Source organism: Dendrobium catenatum, unplaced genomic scaffold (assembly GCF_001605985.2).
Source record: "Dendrobium catenatum unplaced genomic scaffold, ASM160598v2 fragScaff_scaffold_621, whole genome shotgun sequence".
NCBI lineage: Eukaryota > Viridiplantae > Streptophyta > Magnoliopsida > Asparagales > Orchidaceae > Dendrobium > Dendrobium catenatum.
Genome location: NW_021319083.1, coordinates 23442662 through 23466266, shown reverse-complemented (window position 1 = coordinate 23466266; position 23605 = coordinate 23442662).

The following is a 23605-nucleotide window of genomic DNA, read 5'->3' as shown; positions in this document are numbered from 1 at the left end:
TCTTATTTCATTAGTCAAAGTAGCGAACACATAAAATATGGGACATAATACAAAGCATATACGATGTTCCTTATATTTCTTGGAAGAAAGTACAGAAAGAAATATGCGACATGTGGTTTAGAAAATTTGAGGTTTATTATTATATAAAAATGTTATGTATTATATCTTATTTATATAAGCCAACAAAAATATGTATTCTTTATTATAAGTTTTTAATTGCAGAAAGATTTTTGTTTGCTGCCACAACATAATGATAAAATCAGAAAGAATTTTGAGAAGCGTGACTTGACTCGTATGCACAAAATGTTTACAAATATTAGAAAGTTAGGACAATGACCACTTTTGATTGGAGACAGTGTTTGGGCAAAGATGAATAGTGCTTGGGGTAGCCCAGACTATAGTACGAGGAGGGATCAAAATAAACATAATAGAGCATTTGATGTTGGGGGCTTGGATAGTTCCCTTTATACTGGTGGTTCTATTCCACATTTTGAGCACAAGAGATGTTTGGTAAGGAATTTTTAATTATTTTAATAATTAACTTTAATATGAATACTAATATATGTTTGTTACAAAAAGAGGTACTTGGTAGAGAACTGACTCTTATTAAATTACCTAATCATACCCACAAGTGATAAGAGGACTAGCAATGGGTAGATGAGCGTGCGAGGAAAGCTTATGTAAGTATATAATTTTAATTTTTATGAAGTTATGTATAAATTACTTAAATTTTTATTAACTTTCAACGGAGAAATATACATAGCTTTGAGAGAGCCAGATTGCAGCAGGTGAAGGTTCTTCTGGTGGATCAGCAGAATATTCTGACTATTGCACTTGGTTGCAAGTAGTAGGTGGAATGCAACACGACATAGTCTATGATTTAGGCTCGCAAGCGTACTCATATGAGGGACATATATCTGGTGGCTCCATTTTTTTAGCTAGTACCTAAGAGTCTTTATATAGCAAACAAATAATTGCCCTTATAATCGAGCTAAAAAAGGTAAATAAAGTATAAGCTGATTGGTAGATGCAAATGCAGCAACAATAGATGTAGATGCAATAGTAGGAACTAGAGATGCAACATAAGATACAAATGCAGCAAGCTTAAATGTTAAAAGAAATGCAAAAATTGAGAGAGAAGATGAGTAGTGGGAGAAGTACATCATCAGGTGAGGAGAAAACAGAATCAAACTAGATGTTATTTATTTATTTTACTGATGTGGACATCTGTATTTATGTGTTTTTTTGACAAGTTTAGCTATTTGTTGTTTCAACATGTGTAGATATTTATAAATGATACTCTTCTTGTCTATATTTATTATGTATATATTTAGTTATTTCATGTTTGGACATGTTTAATAATATAATTTGTGTTAATCTTGATCAGAAGTGGATATATGAATGTATATAGTGTTGTATTTTTTGTATGTAGGTTTAATTGTGGAAATCAAATTTCCAAAGGAAGAAGGTAAATTTTTTTTGTTTATGCTGCATGTTTTCGGTGGAATTTCCATCAAAAACACTGCGGTAATATGATACAATGACTTTTTTGGTTAAAATATTGCATCGATAATTCTGATGCATATTGTGGCGATAATATACATCGATAATGGGATATCGTTTTATTACAACAGAATATATGTCGCTTTTTTTGGTGGAACCAATCCATTAAAAATATGAGTGGATAATACATTGGAATAGGGAAACATAAAATTCATCATCTTTTCCATGGTTTTTGCCGGTATTCCACTAGACATTCCACCGAAAATACTTTTGACGAAATAAAATCCTCTGGTGATTTTTTTTCACGTGTGAATTACCATCGAAAATGCACTAGAAACCTTTAATTTCTGACATATTTTCATTCTTACTGAAGAATTCCATCTACTGTTAAGAATGAATTTTTCTGTAGTGGTTGGATTTAAAGTGTATTTAAGTGTTAAATGATTATCACCTTTGTTTACACCAGGTCAATGAAGTTAATTCACTTTTTTTGGGGCCAAATTAATAGATTCGTATACATGAGTGACCTAAGAGTAAGCCATATTAATTAATCGATTTAATTAGTTAAAGCTTAAAGATGATAGATTTTAGTTAAGTGGATTTATTTTTTGTTTGAATGATTACGACTAATATTTTCTAGATTTTAAACTAATTTTTGATTTTTTTTTTTAAATTTATTAATTAAAGGTTTAAAATTTTAATTTTTAAATTAAAGTTAATTCTAGAGTTTAGATTTTTTTTCTAAATAGTAGTCTTATGCTGCTTAATTAGACACTAAGTTTGTTGTATCTAGATTTTCTACATTAAGTTGTGAATTTTTGAATTTTAGGTTCAATTTTAAACTGCAATTGAGCTAAATATTAACTTTTTGACTTTGATTTATTTTTGCTGGTTTAAAATTTTTATTAAATACTAGACCTTAAATAGAGTTAAATGGCTTTGAACTATGTAAATTTGGACATTCTCAGATTTAACTATGATATTTTGAATTTGTATTAATTAATTGAACTATTAAATTGTTAATTAAAAGGGCTTTTAGAGATTTTGTTCTACATTAATTCCAAACATCTTGTAAACACTCTTAAAGGTCAGGAATGACCCTAAGGGAGGGTTCTAAAGTGTTCAAGAGTTATTTTAATTTTTTAATTATTTTTAATATATTAAAATATTATATTTTAATTTTCATTAAAAAATAATTTAAGCCTAAATTAGAAATTTGATCAAAGGGTTTTTAATTTTCCCAAATTAAGGGTTTAAGTTAAGTTAATTTGACATATTATTTGTAATTTTATATATGATTTGGATTAGTTATGATTCCCTTAAAATCCAGGGTCAAGTTTAAGGCTCAATTTTGGGTAATACAAATGGTTGACCAAAAGGATTTTAGTTCCAGGGAAACTTAGGCCAAGAGTTCACCTAATTTCTAAGCCCAAGCCCACTTAATTTGGGCCCATGATGGGTCCTCTAAAATTATTAACCAAATTACCTAAATATACCATCAGGTCACATTTAGGGATTTAATTTTAACTACCTTGATTAGGGTTTGGGGTGTAATTGGGGGAAACCTAACCCTTATACAAATCACAATGAACATACTAAAATGAAACCCTAATTCCCATTGGAGAGACCCTAATTACCTCCCTCCTAATTCCCATTAGGGAGGTAATTAGGTTAGATTAAACTAAAGGTTCAAACAATTACCCTTATGCTTAAAATAACCCAAGTATGATTTTAGGTATGTCAAACACTTGCCAAAAATTGATCTCCCAAAATTTCTAGCCATGGTGGGTTCATTCCAAAGAGAAATTACACTAGTATCCCAAGTGTAAAAACTAGATTTAATTAAATTTCATGCATAGTAATAGCTTACAAACATAGGGCTTTTATAGGTCTTCTCAAGACCATTCCAATTATTAAAAATATGGGCCAAGTATTGTGTTTTTTATAATAACAAACATTATTGTTTCTTTTCTATTGTTATTATTACACATATGTTTTATTTGCCTTACTCTCAAATCTTTCATGTCCATAAGCTCACTTGTAATGCAAATCAGCTCAAGACCAGGTAGACTAGGGTTTAGACTATTTGAAATTTCAATTTTAATGTACATTTTACCTTTCTTAAATCAAGTCATGCATCTAGTGGACCCCAAGGTAAGTAACCTTGCATACACAAACTCAAGGGGGTGAGCTAGTGAGTTAGGAGAAAATAGATTTTTTGAACTAATCATATAATATGATGCAAATCGTTCTGTATGATCAAGCACCTTTTATTAAGTAAGATTTATTAACTAATCATACTGAATAATTTAGACCATATAGGATGATCCATTATAGACATGAAAAATAGCTACTTATCAAAATTTAAGTAATATTTTAATCTTCAAATTTTGTTCTAATTATATTTGATAATGTACATTATACTGGATAATTTATGATAATCATGCCTAAATTCATCCTATAATTAGGCGACTAATTATGGTTAGATTACTTAATCATATCATACATGATGATCTACTCAGAATGTTCTGTATAATCTTTAAAATTTCATGGGATGATCCCTTATCATCCAAGATGAAACCATAATTATCTTCAAATCATACTGGACATCTCGAGAGATGTGTGGGATGATATATAAATTGCCTCCCATCTTCCCATATTATAATAGATGATCAATAGTTTTCTTGATCTAATCATCTTAGACGATTGTAGAATCGTACTAAATAATCTGTTAAAAAACTTGACCTGATCATATAAGGTAATGTTGATCGTACTAGCTGAAATGATTATTTTATAATAATTGTAAAAGAAGATCTAAGGATCATACTTGATGATTTTTAATAGAAAATTAAAAATTAAGGATTCTTTTGAAAACTCTCTATTTAATCTCTCATATTATCTTTTAAAAGATCTTTTACTATTGAGTTGTCTTGATAGATAGCTTAGAGAAGGATGAGGAGAGCTGTGGGAGAGAGAGTTTCTTGTGAGGGGGAGTTGTGAGGGATTAACAAAAGTTGTTCCAAGTAAGTTTTACACCATCTTCTTCATGCTTCTTCCTTGGTTTGTTTGTGGCTCTAGGGAGACATTTATCAGCATCAGATTTAGGTTCTCTTCCTTCACCAGGAGGCTCAAAAAGAAGTCTAAGGTTCTCTGCCTACTCTAGGCGGAAGTAAAAGGTTTAAAAGGCTCTCTACAAACTGGAGGAGGGAGTAAAAGGATTTTTAGGTCCTCTGCCTACTCCGAGAGGGAGTAAAAGGATTCAAGGTACTATGCCTCACTTGGTTGGGGGAAATATTTTGTAAGTGCTTCTCACATTATTATGTGGGCGAAAGGAGAGACACTACTTTTGAAGTAATACCATGAATGGAGGTTTTAGGGGAGTGGATGTAGGTTATGTTGATTAAATCACTATAATTTTAGTGTGTTCCATCTATTAACTTTACTATATTTGATTTCCATATTTTCTTTTACTTTTTATTTCTTTGAAATCTCTTATTTACATTATTGTGAAATTAGTGTTACTTCTACATTGTGGGAAAAAATTGTTTGCTTTCAAATATTCAAAAAGATTTTTATTTTTTCTTACAAAAGTTTTAAAATAACCAATTCACCTTCCCTCTTGGTTAGCCTTGGGCTAGTTCACAAAGGTTTAACAACCCTCAAGAAATTTCAAGTGGTATTAGAGTGGCATTCATAAATTAAGTTTTAGAAAACTTTTAAAAAATAACCTATGGCAAACTTATGTAATGGTAATACTACAAAAGGATATTCAATCACATGACCACCTCTATTTGATAATATTCCTTTTGATTTTGAGAAAATATACATGTCCACTTTTTATTATTAATTGATTATCATATGTTGGTGTTAGTTTAGGAAGGTTATTATACACCTTCTCACTTTATTAATGGCAAAAAAATTTAAGTTACCTTTTTTTAATGGAGCATAAAATATAAATATTTAGCCTAACTTAATGCTAAATTTTTAAACTATTTTTTCTTAGTTTTAAAATCTGAAGATTACATATGTGTTTTAACTTGCATTGATGGTAAAAGGATTTTGTATAAACTCTATATAACATATGAAGGAACAAAGGATGTGAAACAATCTATGTTAAACATTCTTCTTAATGATTATGAACTTTTTCACATGAAACCAAGTGAATCTATTTCTGAAATATATATTTGGTTTACTCAGATTGTTATTTCTCTGCATGTTTTAGGAAGAGAGCTCACTAACTTTGAAAAATTTAACAAGAATTTACATTATTTACGTTCTTCCCATGATGAAAAAACCATTTCCATTATTGAATCTAAAGATCTAAATATTTCTTCCATTAATAAGTTACTTATGTCACACACTGTGTAGAAGCAAGAAGTGAGTGAAAGACAGTTTGATGCAAGTGAAAAGAAAAAAAGATAAAATAATAGCCTTAAAGGCTAATAATTATAAAAGTGACTCTTTTGGATAAGCTAATGATGATGTTGCACTAATAACTAGGAAAATCAAGAGCTTTTTAAGAAAAAAGCAAAAGCATCATCAGATATGGAATAACGGTAAGAATAGTCAAAATTCTAAAATTTATTATGATGATACAATCTTTGAATGCAGGAAGCTAGGGCACCTGAAGACTTATTTTCCAACTCTTAAATCTCACCCAAGCAAGGAGAAGGGTGAAGAAAGACCTAAATTTAAGAAGGTTAAACAAAGGACTCAAAAATCTTTTTGGGCATAGTTAACATCAAACTCTTCTGAAATTGAAGTAGAAGAATAGGTAGCCAACTTATTCTTAATAGAAGATATTTGTTTAATTCATGCATTATGTGAGCTTATTTATGATCAATTATTTAATTTTTTTGAAAAAATTCATACTGCATATTGGAAGCTTAAAAAAGTACATGCCAGACTTAAATATGACCTTTTAATTCTGTAGAAAGTGCATGAATGCCTAAAGAATAATCATTTCACTATGGATCGTAACCACATGTATTTTTTAGATGAATTTGATTCTTTAAACAAAAAGCATCATGATTAAACTGTCAAACATGATTCCTTAAAAACATTGCATGTTGAATTAGAAAGTGCATTCATGGACTTAAAAACTCTTTCATGTCAATTAGACTATAGTAAGCATGCATTAAAATTAGAAGTTTCAAGCTATGAGTAAGCTAATGAGTTTCTAATAACAAAATCCATTCATTGAGAAAAATAAACAACCACTTTCATTTGAAGAATTTCAAAAATCTTCACCACATTATGCATCATTAAAACCTAAAAAAGGCACCATAACACAAATATATTAGTAAATCTTTTTCGTGGTATTAGATATTTTTCTTATGATATGCAAGGACATATAGCCCACACTTGCAACATTCACCGTAGAACACTTTTGGTGTGGAGAACAAAATTTCAAAATTCACAATATATCATGCATGCATTGCATTCTTCTTTCCAGAAGATAGGATCCAAACTTGTTTAGGTTCCCAAATTTAACATATTTGATTTTGTAGGTGTGCTTTCACAAATGGCCTCGTGAAAGCATGTGGTACTTGGACAATGGATATTCAAGGCACATGACTGAAGATGCAAATCAATTCATTTTGTTAGAGGCTAGAGTTTGAGGCAAGGTGACACTTGGAAATAAAACCACCAAGATTGTGGTGGGCTCTGGTATAAGTGGAAACACAAAAAATTTTATCATTGAAAATGTTTTGCTAGTAATTGACTTAAAGCATAACCTGATTAGCATAAGCTAGCTTTTTGATAAAGTATTTAGGATTAATTTTTTTCTACCAACTATAAGATTATATTAAATGGAAATACTATGCTTAAAGGAATTAGAATTAATAATGTTTACATACTTGATCTAAACTATATTAAACTTGATGTTTTATTTTGCCTAAAAACTATTGTTGATGAATCCAATTTATGACATTGGAGATTGTATCATGCAAGAATAAAAATACTTTAAAAAGATCACCCGTAAGGACTTAGTGAGAGGAATACTTAAACTAGATTTCACTACGGACCAACTGGTGATGCCTCTTAGTTAGGAAAGTAAGTCAAATCATCTTCCACTCAATAAAAGACATTAACATTTGGAATCCTTTAGAAGTTCTTCACATGGATATCTTTAAACCTGTAAGCACTATAAGCCTAGGACAAAAATTCTTTTGGTATGTGATGGTTGATTATTACTCAAGGTTCACTTGGGTTAGATATCTATATCATAAATGTAAATCATTTATGGAATTCAGATCATTCTCTAGTTGGATTATGAGGAAGCTAGGTTTTGAAAATCATGAAATTCATAGTGATCATGGTGGAGATTTTGTGAATGAGAAATTTAAATCTTACTTTAGGGAACAAGGGATAAATAATAATTTTTTAGCTCCAAAAACCCCTCAGTATAATGGGGTTGTTGAAAGAAAAAATAAGACCCTGATAAAAGTTGCTAGAACCATATTAGTTGAATACTCACTTACTAAATAATTATGGACAGAAGCGGTAAATACAACCTTTTATGTTTTGAATAGGGTTAATGTTAGATCCAATATGAACAAGACAACATATGAAATCCTTAAGGCTACGACACCCGATCTCTCTCACCTTCATGTCTTTGGATGTAAAGTATTCATTCTGAATAATGGGAAATCTCTACTTGAAAAGTTTGAGCCCAATTTAGATGGAGTGTTCATAGGATACTTAAGTATTGGGAAATCCTATAAAGTTTTCAATAAAAGAACATTAGTAGTACAAGAGACCACTCATATTGTATTTAATGAATCTAATAATTCTGGAGGGTCTATAGTAGAAGAAGAAGAGGAGGTTATTGAAATTACCCATGGAATAGAATTTTGTAAATTTTGAGGAAAGGGTAAAATGTGTAAACACACTACTTAGAGAATGGAGATATTCTTCAAGTCATCCTAAAGAATTAATCATAAGAGACACATCTTAAGGTGTTAGAACTAGGTGTGAACTTAAAAAAAAAGTAAACCATTATGCCTGCATTTCAATGACTAAACCTACCAACATAATTGAGGTCCTACGTGATAAATTCTAGATCTTAGCCATACTAGAAGAGTTAAATCAATTTGTGAGGAATGATGTTTGGAAAATTATTAATTGACTTAAGGACCACTGTGTGGTTGGATCTAAATGGTTTTTCAAAAATAAAAAAGAATTATTTTTTTGTTATGGATATAAATAAATTAATATTAGTGGCTAAGTGGTATAATCAGATAGAAGGAATTGACTTTGAAGAGACTTTTTCCCTTGTAAATAAAATCAATTTGTGAGGAATGATGTTTGGGAAATTATTAATTGACTTAAGGACTAGAGTGTGGTTGGATCTAAATGGTTTTTCAAAAATAGAAATGAATTATTTTTGTGTTATGGTTATAAATAAAGTAAGATTAGTGGCTAAGTGGTATAATCAGATAGTAGGAATTGACTTTGAAGAGACCTTTGCCCTTGTAACTAGATTAGAAGCAATTAGAGTGTGACTAGTATTTTCCTACTTTAAGGCTTTTAAACTATACCAAATGTATGTCAATAGTGCCCTTCTGAATGGGGTAATTAAAAAGGATATGTTTGTTGAACAACCCCAAAGCTTTGAAATTTTCTAATGTTCTAATCTTGTATTCAAATTAAAAAAAGGCATTATATGGACTAAAATAAGCATCCATAGTATGGTATAAAAGGCTAAACACATTCCTACTAGAGAGAACCTTTGTTTAGAGGGGCATACCTACTGAGCTATTTCTAAAAAACAAAGGTTTGAGATAAACAACACATTATCCAAATTTATGTTGATGATATTTTATTTGGATCTTTTGATAGAATTCTTTGTGGTAAAATTAGGTTTTAATCTTAATTTTTTTAGAGGATCATGAATAAGATTATTCCTACTGATGACAATTTTAATTACTAAAGTTTTTATTTTACCCTCTAGATTTCAATGTTGCTTTAATTTTAAGAATATGCATCATATTTTTATCTTTGGTCCTATTGTAGTTAAAGATTGAACTCATTTTTGGTGATATATTTTGAACTAATCATCTTGATGGTAATATTACAATCTCCAAGATGCTTAACAAGTGGTTTATCAACTCTATGATGAAAATTAAAAACCTTATTCTGACTCATTTTTTGTTGTTTTTATGGATTACAAGAAATTATTCATTTTTCAATAACATCAGAATGACACTGGCTTATCATTAGAATAATTTAAAACAAAATTTGAAGTTATTATTTGTAAACCCATAAGGGGCTATGAAATTCAAAGGTGTTTCTTTTGTGGCCCATAATTTTTTAAATATTATACAAGGCATTCATGCTATTGATGAGCCTATGATGGTTCATTAATTAAGTCTCTTATAAATATGTATAAAATTAACATTGATGGCTTTGTTAAAAGTTTTGATTGTGGCTATGGTGGAATTATTAGGGATTTTATTAGTAACACCATCATGGCTTATGTTGGTCCATTGTCGAGCTGCTATATTATTTTTGCTGATGTTACTACTATCTTTCATGGTCTTAGGCATTGTCTGTCTCTTGGTATTCCCAATATTTGATGAGATGGATGCTAATTACTCTATTTCTTATCTGAAGAAGCCGGATGAATATCAGTTGAAACTATGACATGTTTTAGTTTCTCAGGGAGATTAAGAAGCTTTTGTTTTTTTTTTTTTCAACATTTATCATATCCTTAGGAGATAAATACTTGTGGCAACTAGTTAGCAAATTATGGTTTCACCTTAGATTATATTATTGATCTTCTTTATACTAATTTGCTAGTTACCTCAAAAGGACTCATTAATTTGGACAAAATTTTTCTAACATTTGTCAGATTTGAATTTTCCTTTCTACTGGGTGATTGATTTGATTCCTTTATTATAAGGTTTAATTATGGTTTTATTTTTTATTATGTGTTTTATTACTCTATGTTTTGCAATGATGGTTGGTTTATTTTTTGTCATGATTGTAATCCTTAGGATTTTGAATTATTTATCAAATGTTGTTCACTTATTCCTTATTATTTTCCTTGTCACTTTATGTTATGATTTGGAAATGTTGTTAGTTGATCTTTGAGGTTGATTATTTCAGTCAGTTGGTGTTGTGCTTGTTGCTTGCAAATTAGTGGCCTGGAAACCTTATTTTTTCTGCGTTGGGATCGTCTAACCCATTTCAACAATAATGATATTAAGAGTTTTATTTTTTTTTCTTGTATTATTTAGTTGATTTTGTTCTCTTCTTTTCCTCTTCCTCTCAGGTTCAAAGGGGTATTGGTCTTTTACTATCTCATATATGTGCTTTCTTGGTGGGTTGATTATGTCTTAGTGGTGAGCAAACATTCTAGGTGTGTTTACTACTTTGTTTTAGAGTGTTTTGGTATTTGTTAGTAATTATTTATTGATCCTCTACTGTTATGGGTAGTTTGATTTGCTCACCTGTGTCTTTTGATTCATCTAGGTTATATGCTGCTATTGTTCTATTAGGGTGGCCATTTTTTTAAATCATTTATAGGAGACTTACAGCATTCCATGCTTTTACTATTCTCTATTTTGGCAGTTCATAAATTTACATCCTTATTTAATACTAGTTAGATGTCTCTTATCTCAACTCTCCTTTTTGGACCTTGGTGTGATGTTTAACTATATGTTGGCTTCACAAGTTGTCGTGAGCCTATATGTTTGTATCAATATAGTTAGAATTTCACTACTTAATTTGGGAATTACTCCTGGTCATTTTTTATTTTTGATCTTTGCTAATATCACATACAACTCACTATTGCTTTGCTCTTACTAGTTCTTGGTCTTTTAGTTTAGTTATGTTCTGTTGCTGGATAGGTATATTAATTGTAACATTACTTGCATTTTTATGTTACCCCTATTCATAATAATTTTCCTTACATCTCTACAGATTACATTCTTCTTATGCAGATTAATTTTGGTGCAAGTATTTTTGTTCATAGCATTTTCTAGCAAAGAGATGAAGTTGAAGGATAATTAATTTTTCTCTCACTTTTTTGGGTGTTCGCTCCTAGTCACCCTATAATTTACCTAGTTGATTTTATATTAAAGTATATGGTGGAAGCCAAACTTACTTGGGTTCCCAAATCTAACCACTAATTAGCTTTTTATGGATTCTTTTGCAAAAGGCTTAGGGAGAGTATGTGGTAGCTGGAAAATAGGTGTTCAAGATATATTATTGGAGACATGAAGCAATTCATCATGATGGAGACCCCGGAAGAAGGTAAGGTGATACTAGGTGTTAACACCACTAAGAAAGTGGTGGGTTCAGGTATGATTAGAAATTAAAAATTTTTAATATTGAAAAAATTCTTTTAGTAGGTTAATTAAAGCATAACATAGTATTAGTAATCTTTATGATAAGAACTTTGATTAAAAACTTCTATATAATAATTGCATGATTACTTTAAAAGGGAAAAATATCTTAGAAGGAAAAAGGGCAAATATTATTTACATGCTTGATCTATCTTATGAAAAATGATTTAAATTTTCTTTATTTTAAAATTATTGTTGATGAATAGTGTCTATGTCATAGATGATTATGCCATGTGAGCATGAAGACACTTAGGAAGATTACTCAGAAAGACCATGTTTGAGGAATATCCAAGCTAGATTTCTTTAAGGACCATCTCTGTTATACCTGCAAATTAGGAAATAAAATTAAGTGATCCTTTCATTCCATTAATGACACCACCATTGCTAAACAACTAGAAATATTGCATATGGATTTTTTTGGTCACGTTAGTATAGCTAGCTTAGGTGGTAAGTGTTTTGGGATTGTGATTAATGCTGATTTTTCAAGATTCTCATGGTTTAGACTTTTATCTCATAAAATTGAGTAATTTAAGAAATTTAGAGTATTCTCTGCTTGGATACAGAGGAAGCAAAGCCTTAAGATTTTAACAATCCATAGTGATTATAGTGGGGAGTTTAATGAAAATTTTAAAGCTTTTTGTAAGGTGTTTTGAATGGAGCATATTTGCTTTGCCACTAAGACCCCTCAATAGAATGGAATGGCTGAAACAATAAGTAGAACTTCAGTAGGCATTGCTATGGTTATGTTTACAAAATATTCAATTCCAATATATTTTTGGGATGAAATAGTAAATACTATTTTTAATGTTTAGAATAAGGTATTTGTTATATCAAAATTAAATAAAATACCTTATGAGTTACTTAATGGTGGGGCACCTAATCTTTCACATCTTGATGTATTTAAACTTAAAAATTTATATGATATCAATGAAGAATCTACACTAAGAAAGTGTGACCTTAAGTTTATTAATTGAGTCTTTTTAGATTATTTTGTTAGAGGTAAAGCCTATATGATCTTTAAAAAGAAGACCTTAATTATAGAGGAGTCCACCCATCTAGTATTTAATGAATCTGATAAAACTGGTGAGCTTAGGTTAGAGGAAGATGAAGTGGTAGAGATTATCCAAGGAGTGGAGTTTATTGACCTAGGAGATAGAGAAAAATATTAGGATCCCTATCCAAGAGAATGAAGATAGTCATTTAGTCATCCTAGGGACCTCATCTTATGAGATCTTTCTATTGGTGTTAAAGCTAGGCATGGACATAAAAAAGCAGGTTAATTATTTTGCATTTATCTTTATGGGATCTTTATGGGAGAACCCATAAATATTTACCAGACCTTATCTAATGAATTCTAGATCCTAGCTATGTAATAAGAGTTAAACTAATTTTTTAAAAATGATATTTTGAAGTTGGTTAGTAGACCTAACGACCAGAGTGTAGTAGGCACCAAATTGACTTTCAATAATAAGATGGACGATTTTAGAGTAGTGGCATGGAACAAGGCTAACTTAGTTGCTAAGGTGTAGAATCAAATAGATGTTATTGACCTTTAAACGATTTTTGCCTTTGTGTATAGACTATAAGCTATTAAAGCCCTACTAGATTTTCATATATTTTTAAGGATTCATATTGTATGAGTTGGATGTGAAAAGTGAATTTCTAAATGGGGCTTTTATGTAATATTTCCATGTAGAACAACCCGCAAGATTTGAAAATTCATCCGTTCCCAGGCATGTTTACAAACATAAAAAGGCTTTATGTGGATAAAGTAAGCATCCTTGCATGGTATTAAAAGTTTAGTACTATTCTCATAAGTAAATCATTTATAAATGGTAGTGTAGCTACCTTTCTATTCCATAAGAAAATAAGAAATGATTACTCATTGTTAAAAAACAATGTGGATTATATATTGTTTTGGATTAACTAAAGAAAAATTTTGTAATGAATTTTTAGAAACTATGAGTAGAGAGTTTGAAATGTGCATTATGGGAGAGTTAATATATTTTCTTGGTTTTTTGTGCAAATCTAAGAGATGATGGTACCTTTCTCAGGCAGACCAACTATATTAAAAAACTTTTAAATAAATATGATATCAAAGGTACAAAATAAATAAATACATTAATGAACACAACTATTCAATTAGACAAGGACATATATGAAAAATTAGTAGATCAGAAGAAGTATAGTGGGATATTATGATCACTTCAATATTTAACTGCTAGCAAATTGGATATAATGTTTAGTGTTTATCAATGTGTTACGTTGAAAGTCAATATAATATGGGTGGATTCCTCTTACTATTATCTTATTAAAGATCCTATAATATTTACCTATAGAGGAATAGCCTAGGAAGACTCCTTCATTGATCTTAGGGTCAAACTTTCCTTTAATAGATTTGAATTGATGAGAAAAAAATCGTAACACCCAAAGTCATGAAAATGAGAAAGATTAGGTGTCCTACCCTTAAGCAACTTAGAAGGTTTCTTATTTAATTTTGATTTAACATTCTCCTTTTTCGAAACATAACTCACAGCTTCTACCAAAAAATATCTTCGGAGAAAGTTCTTAACTAGCACAACCTAAGTAGATTTCACTATAGTTCTATTTTTTTTTAGCTATCTTGTTCTACGAAGGGGTCATAAATAATATGTATAGTAAATGTATCACATTCTAATTTTCTTTTAATCTAAGTGAAGAACATCATAAATTCTCCAAATGATTTACTTTTATGAGATAAGAATCCAACATAGGTGAATCTTGAGTAATCATCAGCAATCACATAAGCAAAATTTTTGTTACCTAATCTAGCTATACTAACTGGCCAAACATGTTTATATACAAGATTTCTAGTGGTGCAGAGATGGTGATGTCTTTAATGGAACGAAATGATCATTTAAATAATTTTCCAAATTAAAAGGCATTACATAGGGGGTCTTTAGGGAGATCTATCATTGGTATGTCTCTAATTAGGTCTTTCTTAATTATATTCTTAAGTTTTTTTCATGTAAACATGACATAGTCTCCTATACCATAGCCTAGATTCATCATCAACAAGTGTGAGACATAAAGTATTTCAATTTATAATACAAGGTAAATAAAGCATTTATTTATTATTTATTCTTTTTTCTTCAAAAAAAAAATTTATCCTGATAAATCATGCATTTATAAGATAAATATTTTAAATCAAATCCCTAATCTTAGTGGTGACAAAGTTTAAGGGAAATTATGCTACATGATAATTCAATCTAGATCCATTTTTCGACCGTTGCGCTCTGCTCTCCTTTGGCGTTTCTTGGGCAATTTAGGGATTATGTTTGAGACATTTCCTTTGTTCCACTGGTGATCTGGTTTAGAGTTTTTTTAACCTTTTTAATCATTGGATTTAATTTAAGGTTTTATTTCAGTTATTTGCTTTGAGACATGATGACTCTGTAGTCATCTTTCTCCTACATTTCATCAATACCTGATGGTCGTTCTCAGTCCTTCAAGGATGTCATTTTTGGTTCTTCTTCTTCAGTGCTTAAGTTCAAATTTGTGCATACCTTTTTCAAGGGTTGCCTAGCTTTAATGTTTGATGAATTGATGGTCTCTCAGTTGGTGTCCCCATTTGCCCTTAAACTTTTTGGTAAATTTCTTTTGCGTAGGCCAAATTTGGAAGTTATCCATAAATTTTTTGTTAGCTTAAAACTTTTCGGTGCCTTTGATGTGGGTTTGTTAGACCATCATCATGTTGTGATCCAATTGACGAATGATCTTTATTATAGACGTATCTTTGCTAGAAGGTCCTTCTATATTCAAGTTTGTCAAATGCACCTTCTCAAATGGATGCCAAACTTTGATGTAAGGGAAGAATCGCCTATAGCACTTGTGTGGATTTCTTTCCCTTACTTTAGACTTCATCTTTTTAATACGCAAATCTTATTTGGGCTTGCATTTATTTTTTGGGAGACCTTACTCTCATTAAGAGTTCTCTTTGTTCTCTCCCTATTTACTCTATCCAAACTTTGCTTCCCACTAAAATGGTGTATAATAAAATTGATAAAATCCTTAATAATTTTTTTTTGGAAGGCTCTAATACTCACACTAAAATTGCTTGGGCTTCCTGGCATAAGTGTTGTGGGGTTTTATAGGATGCTGGGATGGGCTCTAAAAGCATTGCTGATTTGGCCCATGCTTTATCCATCAAATTATGGTTTACTTTTCATGCTATGTTGTCTTTGTTGGATAAATTTATGTTTTCCAAATACTATGTGGGGAAGCATGTTACTACTTGTTCTTTTAATATTGGTGATACTAATGTTTGGTAGAGGTTGAACAATGTTAAGTGGGACGTCAAGCCTCATCTCTCTTGGTGGCTTGGGGGTGGCAACATATTTTCCTGGCAGGATCAATGGTTAGGTAATCATTCCATTGACTCCCTTATAAATTTCACTTTGGCTGCCATGATTAAGGTAAATTATTTCATAACTGATAACTGTTGGGATTATAATAAGCTTGCTAATGTGATTCCTGACTTTATTATCCAAAAAATACTCAATCTCCATTTGAACTTGGAGTCGATGGATGTTTTATTAGGTAAGTTGGCTAATGTTGGGGTTTTTAGATTAAAAGATGCTTGGCATATGTTTAGTACTAAAAATGCTATCAATACCATTTTTTTGATGATTTGGTATAAAAGCATCCCTTCTACTGTTACCACTTTTATTTGGAGAATTTTATATAGATTTACCCCTACGGATGATAATTTGATCAAAGCAGGTTTTGTCCTTCCATCTAAGCGTCAATGTTGTTATCATGTCGAGATTAGGCATCATATTTTTGTCTCGGGTCCTTTAGTTGTTCAAATTTGTGTCATTTTGATGATCTCTTCAAATTAAACTATTTTAATGGAAATTTGTCTATTCATGCTCTTCTTAATGCTTGGTTTGTTAATTTTAAAAGCCATATTAGAAATGTTATCCCTTCTTTGATTTTGTGATTTCTTTAGATTGAGAGGAATAATTCTCTTTTTAATGGCATTAGTATGGACTCTTAAAGAATTATTAAGAATGTGAATGACAAATTGTTGAGTTTATTTTCGGTTAAATTGCTTTATATTAAAAGTTTTAACAATTATTATGATGTTGCTCCTGATTTAGGTATCAGCTTGGAGTCCCCTTTGCTTCCTTCTCAGTCTCATTTTGTTTCTTGGGTTAAACCCTCTTTGGGTTGTTTCAAGCAGAATGTTCGTATTTCTAATGAGATTAACAACATGAGGTGCGGTGGCATCATTAGAGATTGCCTTGGTAATGAGATTCTTGCATTTGCGGGCCTTTTTCTTAATAGTAATTTTCATTTGGCTCTTCATACTATGAATTTTTATGGGTTTAGAATTTGTATGTCTCTTGAAATTGCTAATATTGGTATTGAGGTTGAGTCTACTCATTATATTTAGTGCATTTTTGATGATGTTGAATCGGTTTGTAATTCTGAGGTGTTTTATTTTATTAGAGATATTAAACATTTGATTATTTTTATCAATGTTTTTTTTCTCAAGTGCTTAAGGAAGGTAATGCTTGTGCCAATTTGCTGGCTCATTTTGGATCAGGGATTGAATGCTTTCATTGATTTCTTGGAAGCCTATGTTCCTACTCCTTTAAAAGGCATTTTAAGATTGAACAAAATTTGTTAACCTTATGTTAGGATTTAATTTGGATCCCTTTTGTTTGATTGATGCGTGTGTGATGTTTTTCCTGCTGTTATTTTTTGGCTTGCTAAGCTTTATCCCTGTGTTTTTTTTTCTTTATCATGTGGTGTTTTTTTTGGGCACTTAGGTGGTGGTTAGTTAGCCTTTTGGTTTGTTCTGTGTTGTCGTGGTTGTTGGGTTTTATTAATTGGGTGGTTGCCTATTTTCTGCTGATTGAGAGGGTTCTTTTTGGTTTGTTATTTTTGCACTTGGTTTTCACTAAGTTTAAATTTCATTGGTGTTTTAGGGTTTTGTTCTATTGGTTGCTCTAGAGTACTTTGGGGCACTTTTGAGGTCCACTATAGTTGGATCAATTTTTTTGTTACATCCCATATTTTTTCTACAGGTGGCTGGTGGTATTTAAGCTTTTATTTCTAAAGACTTTCACTTTGGCTACTGGTTATCTATGAGGGTGATGTGTTGGTTTTTTTCGTATTGCTGATGTATTTTATTTGAAGTTATGTGGTGTTTATTCTCTTGGTCGCTGGGCCCAGTGGTGTTTCATTTTTCTGCTGGCATCTCTCTATATTTCTTAATTTAGTTGATGTCTTTTTGGATATAAACTTGTGCTGTGATAGCACTGGTAATGTTACTAATGGTATTTCCCATTGTTGCTCTCCTACCTTCAGGTTGCTAATTTGGCTGGCTGGGGGGTATCCATTAGAGTTTGCCTAGTTTTTGGGTTGTTTTGGCTATGTTCTCAATTTACTGGTTTCTTATATGAATCGGTTGGCCCTATATGCTCTTGGGTATTTTCCGTATTGTTTATATCACCTATTATGGTTGAATGACTTTGGGTTGGGTATTTATGATATTTTGGAAGATTTATGCTATTTTTTTTTGTGGGTTCAAGCTTTGCTATTCGGGTCCCTTTAAGTGGTGGATGGTGTTTGCTTCTAAGGGTAGGATTAAGTGTCTTGAGGATTACCTTAATGAGGCATTTTATTAATATTTTATCATGAGCTCTATCAATCTTTATCCTCTTTTCTACTTAATGTGGTGCCTTGCCTTGGATAATTTATTATTATATGGGTTATATTATTCTTACATTGCTTCTGTCTTAAATTTACATAATTATTTCTAGTTTATCTATAATTCTTTGTGTCATAGATTTTTGCTTTGCAACCTTTTTGATTTGAAGGTGGAGTTTCTTATGGTTGACATCTAGATTTTTTGCAAAAATATTGTGCTTAAATTCTTTTATTATATCTTTCTTTTTTAGTTGCTTATCTATAACATCGTTATCATGTTACTAGGTTATCTTATATTTTTTCTTGGTGAAGAATAACGGCTCATTGGATTTTCTTTTCTTTGTTTTATAGCTCGTTTGATCATTAGTAAGATGACGGTATTCCTTGAGGACTTGTAATCATTTATAATTATTAATGCATAGGCCCCACCGTGAGTTTTATAAAAAAAATTATGTTATAATCCATCTACTAACAAAACATTTTATATAAAAACTTTTTTGAGTTATAAATTATACCTAAACCAACTACTTTTATAGTGGTGTTATCTCCTAATGTTACCTTGCCTCCTACCTTGGCCTACAACATGATGTATTGATTCAAATTTTTAGTCATACGATGTGAACACCTACTGTCCAGGGACCACATGGTCACACTATGCCTTTTGTGAGAACTTCTATCTCCCTGGTCATAGTTAATGATAGAGTTATTAGTCATTAAACACATTTTTGTTACCTCCACCTCAACTACATGTGAAGAGTTTGAACCTAATCTTGCCCAAAAAAGGCATACAAGGCTTTCCTTCCCCTTCTTGAAACTTATCTTTTCTTCTATAGGGTGAGTTTTTAGGTTGTGGCAGTCGAATCTTCAGTGTCTTGGCTTCCTACATTAAAAATAGATAGTATTTGAGGAAAGTTCTGTAGTTCTATAAGATTTACCTTTATTCAAGTGTTGATGACGCCATTGCTTTCACTTTAGAAAGCAATTGAATTTAAAGTTCAATAGTATTATATCATCATATTTATTAGCTATAGAGTTGTTTCTATTAGAGTTAGTGGCCTTCAATGCAAAAAACTTCTCCTTCCTACCTTCCCCTGCATTAAGGTACTCTTTGACTCATGCTTTGCATATAGGCAGCCCATGAGGCAAGTAGATTATAAATAGAGCATGTGTTCAAATCATTTTATTCATAGATTGCAGCTTTTTTAATATCATAATTATCTGGTAGAAATGTATAATCTTAGTGACTTTTTAAAAATTGGATAACACTCTACCAAGTGCATGCAATGATGTTACAATATTAGTAAGCCTACTATACATTATAATTATTATCTCAATGGATTTCATGTGGAATAACACATACTCATGCTATAATAAATTCAGACGGGACTATTTAACTTCATTGGTTCAATCATAATTGAGAATCAACCTATCCAAAATGTCCTTCACAGTTGTGAATGAAGAAAAACATATATAGTCCTCAAACTTTAAAGCAGAGCAAAAGTAATTTAAAATTTTCACATTGAGTTACTTATATTCTCTTTCTTGAAATCTCCAATCACTAAAATAAATTTCTTCCTTAATACCACTAACAAAATGAGATGTAGATATATATCCCACTTGAATCATATGCCACATGCGCTAATCAATAGATTGAAAAATGTTAACATGCGCACTTTCCAAAATCATATGGAATAACATCAAGCATAAAAGGATGTGCAACTAATTATCCTTTAGTTGAATTGGGATTACAATTGTAATTTACCATTAGCTTTAATAAAGGTTTTAAAATAAAAATTCAAGAGAACCCTCAATGATAATAAAGTTCAGTGACGGATTATGAAATCGCTTAAAATAACTGGGGGGGGGAGGCGAATTAGTTTTTTTTTTTAAATTACACTCAAAATATTATTTTGAAATCTCAAAACTAATTACTTAAACTTCTTTAAAAGGAACTTATTATACAGTTTAATAGGTGTTTGTATAGTATGATTTGTTCAATTCTTCTTCTTATTATTATAAAATGATGATCAAGGGTCTATACGATTAATTCAAATACTTGAAATGATCATCTCGTATGAAATAAATGTTTGCATAAAATGATTAGTTAAAAAAATAGGATTTTGTCCAATACAATCGGTGGTAATTAAATATCATCCTTTGAGCAAATTTTGCTTATAGTACACGAATTAAGTCATTATATAGTAAGATATGAGTTATCAATTAACCCTGATTTGATTGCCTGTTTATAGGATTAGATTAGGAAAGAGTTAAAGACATCATATAACATGATCGTAATTATATAGTATGATTAGTTGAATTTTTTTAATTTTAAAAAAATACCTAATTTGTGATTGGAGGTAAGATTTTTGAGTTCAACTGAGCATCATGCACGATTTGGAATGTACAACATGCTTATTACACATTTTGATTACCTTAACTAAATGTTCTAATTAATCTCCAATTTACTTAGATTTTACATTGCTATCCAGATCATAGTGGATGATCTTCATAGAAGTTAAAATTTTTAATTTTCCAAAACATTGTGTGTGTGTGTGTGTTTGTGTGTGCATTGGCGCTAAGCTGGCATAGCACTTTTACAGGACTTTTGACTCAAGAAATATTTAAAATAAATAAATCAAAACGTAAACTCTTGCAAAAATATCAAACCTATTATACATAATTTTAAGTTGATTCTCTTACATGGTGTACAATTTACGCAAAATGTTAGTTAGATCAAGCAAATATTCGATAATAATATCATGAGAAACAAAGTAAAAATTTTATAATGTTTGTTATCAACAAAATCATAAGCTTTTGATCTTGGATTGCAATAGTACTATACAAAATGTATCATACTATATGAAACTAGTGGTACTAAATAGTTACATAATTCAGGTTCTAGAATCAATGAAAGAATTAGAAATTGATTTAAAGAAAATTGCATAACATGAAAAGGTGATTGTACATGCCGATCAAATTGAGAGGATATTTACTAAAATTTGCTAAATAAACTATATATATTATACAATGTAAAGCATACAATCTAAATAAATAATGGTGACTCTAAGTGCTTGTGGCGGATTATGCTATTCTTATTGTACAATAATAATATAATATTGATTTATTTAGTAATCATGTTTAAGAAGTATTAATTTTTATGGTTTGCTATTGATTACACAAAATAGCAATTTTTAAAATTCTTAATAGAGAGCAAATTGAGAGCCAAAAGAGCAACAACCTTATCCTTAACTTTCTGAATGACATTTTAATGACTCATCCTAATGCCATTGAAAAGGGAGTTATTCCTTTCCAACCAAAGAAACAACATAATGAGGAATGGAATAACATTGTTAATTTGGCCTTTAGAATAAATAAACCAACACTTAAGTAATGAATTAAGGGAAAGATGGGAATTAAAGCAATTTAACTGAAATTAATCATCAAAATAAACCCAAGTTCTGATAGCCACAGGACTAGATAAAAAAATATGATGCATATTCTCCATATGATAACAACATTGGCACTTAGAAGCTAATATGAAGTTTTTTTTTATGAGATTATCCTCTGTAGGAATAAATCTAGGCAAAACTCTCCAAACAAAAACAAAAATAGTTGAAGGAATGCTCTTATGCCCAATATTAGTGAAAATATTATCGATATTGCCCTTGACTCTAAAAGCATGCCAAGCATTCTGTAAGTAAAATCAACCATCTTTGGATAAATCACACAAAATTAGATCTTTTGAGCTAGTATTGATAGACAGTTTTAAAATACGGTGACAGATGTAATCAAGAATCAGGTTAGAAAGCTTATCATAATCCTAATAAATATTATTGATGAAAGAATTAACTTTAACCGAAGTAGTAGATGTAGAATTCATAATGGAGTCAATAGAGTCTTTACCTAATCATTTGTCTTGCCAGAAAGATATTACCTTCTCCAAGCCCCAAAGAAATAAAGGGCTACACCTCCCATTTGACCTTGCACAACCTTCTCTAAACTTTAGAGTCACTTAGCTTAGGAAAAATATTAGTCGGGTGTTTACCAACACAATACTTAGCTATCATTAAATTTTCCCAAAGACTCTCTTTAGTGTGTAAATTATACCAAAGTTTAAAAGAAAAAGCCTTAGCATGATCCTTTAAATTTTTGTAGCCAAGACCACCTTCCGCCAAAACACCATAACCCTTCTCCCAGGAGGCCCAATTAATTCTAGAAGTAGAAGAAGTGCCTTTCTAGAAGAATTTGTTGATAAGATTGTGAACCCTATTATAAATAGCAGGAGTCAAAAAAAAAATTGTTTGAAAATAATAAACCAGTAAAGCACAAAGAATACTTTTGATCAGAGTAAGTCTACCACCAAAGCTAAGAAAATTGGAATCCCAAGATAGAAGCTTATTCTAAACAGAAACAATAAGAACATCAAACAAAAAGTTTTCCTCTGAAATTTAAAAAGAGGAACCCTTAAATATTTGATAGGCAAGTGAGAATGGGTAAAGCCAGTAGCATCTTTAATAGATAAAAATGACCATTGGAGATCCTCTTACAAGCAATAAAGCTACTTTTATTTTTACTAAAAGAAAGACCACTCACCATCTCAAATTGATAAATGAACTCCCTACTTTTTTTAACTCTATTAATAATCACATTAGTAAAAACATTAAAATCATTCGCCAAGCATAAATGAGAAATATGAAAACCTCCCAAAGTTTTGAAATAAAGACCAAGATTATTCTCAAATAAATTAGAAAGACCCCTAGAAAGAAATTCAGCACCAATAATAAAAAGGGCGGGAGAAATAGGATCACCAAGCCTCAAGCTATGAGAAGACTTAAAAAAACCATGATTTGAACCATTAATAATTATAGAGAAATGGACATCTTCAATAGAATTCTTAATAAGCTTAATAAACAAAAAATTAAAATAAAAAAAATGAAGGGAAAGATAAATAAAGATCCAATCAATATTGATATAAGCCTTGGAAATATCTAGTTTCAAAATCAAATTGCTCCCTATCACCCGAAGATCCAAATCTTGGAAAAATTCTT